General features: G+C 47.2%; 1 non-coding gene across 1 annotated transcript; it reads left to right on the top strand.

Annotated features, from left to right (window-relative positions):
* Positions 1–2,075: 2,075 nt before the first annotated feature.
* On the top strand, positions 2,076–2,177 carry LOC116558110. The gene has a single exon (XR_004271843.1). It is a non-coding gene; the product is annotated as a small nucleolar RNA U13 (small nucleolar RNA).
* The last annotated feature ends 4,976 nt before the right edge of the window (positions 2,178–7,153 follow it).

Raw genomic sequence — 7,153 nt, 5'->3', positions numbered from 1 at the left:
AAAAAAAAAAAAAAAAAAAAATACAAAAACTAGCTGGGTGTGGTGGCGTTTGCCTGTAATCCCAGCTACTCGGGAGGCTGAGGCAGGAGAATTGCTTAAACCGGGAGGTGGAGGTTGCAGTGAGCTGAGATCATGCCACTGCACTCTAGCCTGGTGACAGAGCCAGACTCCATCTCAAAAAAAATAAAATAAATAGCAAGACTGAAGCTAAACCAGGACCTGGTGACAGGGCTGAGATATCCAGAAGCTTGGTTTAAGGCCAAAACCAGAGAAAGATCATTGTAATTCTGGGTTTTTATAGCTATATTGTTGGTTGTGTGTTCCAGCCAATTGACCAACAGGCAATTCTAAACATGCTTAAGTGAAAAAACTTACTGGTTTTCTCATCTGTAAAATGAAATGAGTTAGATTGTTTCTGATGTGCCTTCTAGCTGTAAAATTTGTGCTTGTAACAGGGCTGCCTAGCATACACATTAGGCACTTGACCTAATTTAAAATAATGATTGCAAAGAGGACTATGATGTACTGGAAAGGACATAGCATTAGCGTTAAGAAGCCTGAATTAGGCCAGGCGTGGTGGCTCATGCCTGTAATCCCAGCACTTTGGAAGGCTGAGGTGGGCAGATCACCTGAGGTCAGGAATTTGAGACCAGCCTGACTAACATGATGAAACCCCATCTCTACCAAAAATACAAAAATTACCTGGGCGTTGTTGTGGGCGCCTGTAATCCCAGCTACTAGGGTGGCTGAGGCAGGAGAATCACTTGAACCCAGGAAGCAGAAGTTGTAGTGAGCTGAGATTGCGCCACTGCACTCCAGCCTGGACAACAAGAGGGAACCTCCGTATCAAAAAAAGAGAAGCAGCAGCCTGAATTCTAGGCTTGGCCTGCCACTACCTAGCTGTGTGACACTGGACAAGTCACTTAAATTACCTGGAGGAGACAAGTGGGGACATAGACTTAAGATGGTTTTGGATGGCTCAGAGATGTGGTATTAAATTATATTGAAAAAGTAATTTTTCTTTTCAGTTCTCTTTTTGTTTTTCTGATGATGTCAAAGAGAGAGTCTCAGTTTAGAACTGGTGTGTCTTCAACAACTCTTTAATGCTTCTTATCCTCCTTTTCTGGCAAATAGAGAAGTCTCAAGCTCAGATACTTCACAGGCAGCACTAACTAGATAGTATTTAATAACATTGCTCAGCTCTCCTTGCTTTATTTTTGTTTTCCTTTCATTGTGGCAAATAATTCAAGTTTTCTACTTATAAGAATGATGCAGTTTCCTTTAAAAGTAAATTAATTATGAAAATGTTCTAAAATTGATTGTTGTAATGTTGCACAGTTCTGTGAATATACTAAAAAAAGAAAAAACAGGCCGGGCGCGGTGGCTCAAGCCTGTAATCCCAGCACTTTGGGAGGCCGAGGCGGGTGGATCACAAGGTCAAGAGATCAAGACCATCCTGGTCAACATGGTGAAACCCCGTCTCTACTAAAACTACAAAAAATTAGCTGGGCATGGTGGCACGTGCCTGTAATCCCAGCTACTCAGGAGGTTGAGGCAGGAGAATTGCCTGAACCCGGGAGGCGGAGGTTGCGGTGAGCCGAGATCGCGCCATTGCACTCCAGCCTGGGTAACAAGAGTGAAACTCCGTCTCAAAAAAAAAAAAAAGAAAGAAAAAGAAAAAACATTGACTCGTAAGCTTTCTATGGGTGAGCTGGATGGTGTTCGAATTACATCTCAACAAAGCTGTTTTAAAAAGTAAATTGAGGCCAGGCACGGTGGCTTACGCCTGTTATCCCAGCACTTTGGGAGGCCGAGGTGGGAAGATCGCTTTAGCCCAGGAGTTTGAGACCAGCCTGGGCAACATAGTGAGATCTTGTCTCTACAAAAAAAATCGAAAAGCTTAGCCAGGCATGGTGGCATATTCCTCTAGTCCCAGCTACTCAGGAGGCTGAGGCAGGAGGCTCACTTTGAGCCTGAGAGGTCTAGATTGCAGTGAACTGTGATTGCACCACTGTACTCCAGCCTAGGTGACAGAGTGAGAGCCTGTCTCAAAAAAAAAAAAAAAGTAAACTGGCATCCTTTTGTAGTTCATAAGTGTGACAATTGGCTTTTCACTCGTGTGTGAGATGTGCCTCACTCAAACCTTGTTATATTGTCAGCACATTGCCTATCTGATGTGGAAAAAGAAAAAAGAAAAATGTACTTTGGAATCAGATGTGCTCTTGTGGTCCTAGCTACTCGAGAGCCTGAGGCAGGAGGATCTCTTGCAACCAGGAGTTCAAGGCTGTACTGTGCTATGATCATATCTGTGGATAATAGCCATTGCACTCCAGTCAGAGCAACATAGTGAGGCCTCATCTTTTTTTCTTTTCTTTTTTTTTTTTTTTTTTGTGAGACAGATCTTGGCTCACTGCAACCTCTGCCTCTCAGGCTCAAGCAATTCTTTTGCCTCAGTCTCCCGAGTAGCTGGGATTACAGGCATGCATCACCATGCCCAGCTAATTTATGTGTTTTGGTAGAGACAGGATTTCACCATGTGGGCCAGGCTGGTCTTGAACTCCTGACCTCAAGTGATCTGTCCACCTCAGCCTCCCAAAGTGCTGGGATGACAGGCGTGAGCCACTGCGCCTAGCCCATCTCTTAAATAAAATAGTACATTGATTAATGTTAAAAAAAAAAAAAAGGAAACTAATTTAAATAAAATATTAAGCAAAAAATAGTATAGGTGGTCAGTTGACATGGAAAAAGTTGTGCAGAAGATGCAAGACTAAAGTTTGGAAAAGTACTGCAATGTCATATTGGACACGTTTCTTAACTCTCTCATCCTGATTCCTGGCCATTTACAGATGAATGAGCTGTGGCTCAGAGAGGTTAAGTAACTTGCCTGGAGTCACAGAGCTAGTGAGTGGCTCAAGGATGAGATTCAACTCACTCTCTCTGACTTCAAAGCTCCTGCTCTTTCCCTTTCACCACATTACCCCCTCTTCACCCAACCTGATTAAACAGAATCCACCTGTCCAGCCTGGGCAACATGGCAAAACCCCATCTCTACCAAAAATACAAAAAGTAGCCAGGCGTGGTGGTGCATGCCTGTGGGTCTAGCTTCTCAGGAGGCTGAGGCGGGATGATGGCTTGAGTCTGGGAGGCAGAGGTTGCAGTGGGCTGAGATTGTACCACTGCACTCCAGCCTGGGTGACAGAGTGAGACCCCATCTCAAAAAAACAAAAACAAATACAGAATCCACCTGCCATGGAAGGGGGTATTTAGAACCAGGGAGGAAGAGGGAGACAAAAGGAACTCCATCCCTTTCTCAAAGCTGAGCATCCTCAGTCTGGCTGCCAGCCTGAGGGACCCACCTTCCTGGTTCCGGTTTCCCATTGTCTCCCCTGTCCCCAGCTGTCCAGTGGAAAATTTTCTTTCTTCATCAGTTCCCCAGGGGCTGGAGTCCTTTCCTGCTGCTGGATCCCCACCAACTCCTGCTGGGTTTTTCTCCTCCCGTCTACTCACCTATTCAGACTGTGGCCAACTGCCTGGCATTGGGCCATTGCAGACCCTTGACCCTCTGAGGCTCGGCTGGTATCTTGGTCCCCACCAATCTTCTGGTTTGATGGTGAGCTCCTCTACAATGAAGTAATCAAACCTAGGCTACTTCTCCCTCCTGCCACTGCCAATCCCCATTTCGGGCCACCATCATCTCCTGACTGGGCACCTAGCATGCCCTCCAGCCTTGCGTGCCTCCATTCCTTCAACTAGTATGGTTCAAAGTGAATTTACTGAGGTACAACTTGATTAGGAAACACTGCTTGGCTGGGTGCGGTGGCTCATACCTGTTATCTCAGCACCTTGGGAGGCCAAGGCGTGTGGATCACCTGAGGTTGGGAGTTCAAGATCAGCCTGACCAATATGGAGAAAGCTGGCTCTACTAAAAATACAAAATTAGCCGGACGTGGTGGTGCATGCCTGTAATCCCAGCTACTCGGGAGGCTGAGGCAGGAGAATCGCTTGAACCCAGCAGGCAGAGGTTGTGGTGAGCCAAGATTGCACCATTGCACTCCAGCCTGGGCAACAAGAGTGAAATTCCATCTCAAAAAGAAAGAAAAAAAAAAGGAACCTCTCTGCTTATCCTTCAGGATCTTCCCACTGTCCTGTGCATAAAGTCTTGACTCCTTAGCCTGGATTTTAAAGAACTTTGTGGACTGGTGCCTCCAGCCTGTTCTCTCTCCAGTCTCTTCATCCCAGACAAGCCAGTCATTTGATACTGATTACAGTCCCTGAAGGTTTCTAGATGTCCTTGACATACAGTTGGTACTCACTAAATAGTAATTAACACACCATGGCCTCCCGCCGCCAGTCTTTGTACGTGCTGTTCCCTCTGTCTGGAATGCCTTTTCCTCCCCTGTTCTCCCAATTCTGCCTGGTTGTTTTGGACTCTCCTCACATGTGTTCTCAAGGAAGCCCTCCTTGCCCTCCAATGTCAGGTATCTCTTTCTGTGCTCCAATAATACCCTCTGCTTTCCTCTGGAAGCACAGGCCCTGGAGTCTTAACTTCCTGGATTGATTGATTGATTGATTTATACTCCAGTCTGTCACCCAGGCTGGAGTGCAGTGGCATGATCTTGGCTCACTACAACCTCTGCTTCCTGGATTCAATAGATTCTCCTGCCTCTCAGCCTCCTGAGTAGCTGGGATTACAGGCAACCGCCACCACGCCCAACTAATTTTTGTATTTTTAGTAGAGACCAGGTTTCACCATGTTGGCCAGACCGATCTTGAACGCCTGACCCTTGTGATTTGTCGCCTCGGCCTCCCAAAGTGCCAGGATTACAGGCATGAGCCACCGTGCCCAGCCTATATATTTTTGAGACAGGGTCTCACTCTGTCCCCCAGGCTGAAATGCAGTGGTATAATCAGGGCTTACTACAACCTCTGCCTCCTGGGCTCAAGCGATCCTCACACCTCAGCCTCTCAAGTAGCTGGGACTACAGGTGCATGTAGTCCGACTAATTTTCTGTATTTTTTGTAGAGACAGGGTCTCACCATGTTGCCCAGGCTGGTCTTGAACTCCTGGCCTCAAGCGATCTGCCTGCCTTGGCCTCTCAAAGTGCTGGGATTACAGGTGTGAGCCACCGCCCCCAGCCTGCATTTAAATTCTTGGTATGCTACATGCCCCAGCTGTGTGACATTGGGCAAGTCACTTAACTTCTCTGTGTCTCCGTTTCCTCATCTGTAAGACAGAGATAGTATAGTATCTACTAATATGGATTCTATAAGGATTATATGAAACAATGCAGCATCGATGGCTTAGTGCAGAGTCTGGCATATAGTGAACACTCCATAAATGTTAGGTATTGTTATTCCAGCCCACACCATAATCTATTGTAGACACCAGTTCTCTGCTTTGTCTTCCTCATTCTAAGCTCCTTGGGGACAGGAAGTATGTCTCATTTACCACTGAACCTCTCTTAGAACCTGACAAACGTGGTGCTCAACACATATTTATTGAATGGATGAATGAATGAATGACTCACTTTTTGGTTTAGCTCAGCAGACTTTGCCTAATCCTGAAGTTCTTTCTGGATTCCCAAGACCAGTTTTCCTTGCTCTGGCCTGGGCAGGTCACAGCCCAGATTTTATTTATGGCATTTTGATTTCAGATCTAAGGAACTGGACTTAATACAAGACAGAAATTCCCCCAGGTAGTGCATAAGAGAAGTCACCCAGAGTTTGGTAGAAATATCCTCTCGGCACCTCCCTTTGCTCTGATTTGTCATGATGAGGCATGGGCAGCACTCAAATGGAACAGGTCATTCATCCTTTCGGTGAGGGTCTGCAGGGCCAGGTCCTGTTGGGTGCCAAGGATGCTAGAGAAGGTAGGGTATGAGCCCTGTTTCCAGAGCTTCCTAAGGAGTGTCTGGGTCCAGATCTGGCTGGCCAGGCAAGGAGACAGGCAGTTCCGGTGCTGCGTACACACAGCCCATGTCAGGATGTGACCAAAGTGTGGGACTGGTAATCAGGGCAGGAAGGCAGGACCAAGCACTCTGGTTCCTAGGATCTGGAGCAAGTCAAAGGTGAGGGCAGGAGGTGAGCAACTCTGAGAGGAGGCTGAGTGGAGCCCGGCAGAGGTCAGAGTGTATTAGGCAAGGTCCTCCAAGGCCCAGCACCGTCAGGGAGGAGAGCAGCCCCAGTGCAGGGTCTATTGTCAGCCTTGCTCTTTTTTTTTTTTCCTTTCCTTCCTGTCCCCAGGGAGGAGCTAGAAGGCAGAGAGAAAGATACTCAGGACTTCCCATCCCAGAAGATAAAGGTGAGGAAAGAAGCAGCAGCAGCCACAGGCCAGTATTCCAGAGCAGCTTTGGGCTCCTGTCAAGATCTGCTTGGAGAAGGAAGTGGTTGTGGGGCTGGAGGGTGGCCTGTTCCTGAGCTGGCTGCTGGCAGCACAGCAAGGAGGCAACACTGAGAACCTCGGCACGAGGCCCAGTCCTGCTGCTAAACCAACTGTGTGGCCTTGCATAAGTCACTTCACCCCTTGGGCCTCCATATCTCCACTTTGGAAAGGAGTGTTGGGATGATATTAAGGGTTTGCAACCTTCTAACCTGAAGAATTCTTTTTAAAAGCAAAAAAATTTCAAAGACTCCACATGACAGTAATGTTCATTTTGGCATCAGTTGATTTAAAAAATTAGGCTGGGTTTAGTGGCTCATGCCTGTAATTCCACCACTGTGGGAGGCCGAGGCAGGAGGATCACCTGAAATCAGGAGTTCGAGACCAGCCTGGCCACATGGTGAAACCCCGTCTCTACTAAAAATACAAAAAAATTAGCTGGGCATGGTGGTGCGTGCCTGTAATCCCAGCTACTCAGGAGGCTGAGGCAGGAGAATTGCCTGAACCCAGGAGGCGGAGATTGCGGTGAGCCGAGATCGCGCCATTGCACTCCAGCCTGGGTAACAAGAGTGAAACTCCGTCTCAAAAAAAAAAAAAAAAAAAAAAAAAAAAAAATTAGACAGACATGGTGGCATTCGCCTGTAGTCCCATCTAGTTGGGAGGCTGAGGCAGAAGGATCACTTGAGCCCAGGAGTTTGAGTTTGCAGTGAACTGTGGTCCGCCTGCAAATCGCTGCAGCAATCCAGCTTGGGCAATATAGCAAGATTCCAACAA

Source organism: Sapajus apella, unplaced genomic scaffold (genome assembly GCF_009761245.1).
Source record: "Sapajus apella isolate SASKATOON/1434 unplaced genomic scaffold, GSC_monkey_1.0 scaffold20, whole genome shotgun sequence".
In the NCBI taxonomy this organism is placed as follows: Eukaryota; Metazoa; Chordata; class Mammalia; order Primates; family Cebidae; genus Sapajus; species Sapajus apella.
Note: the sequence above shows the minus strand (reverse complement) of the source record. Positions and strands in the feature narration are given on the sequence as shown.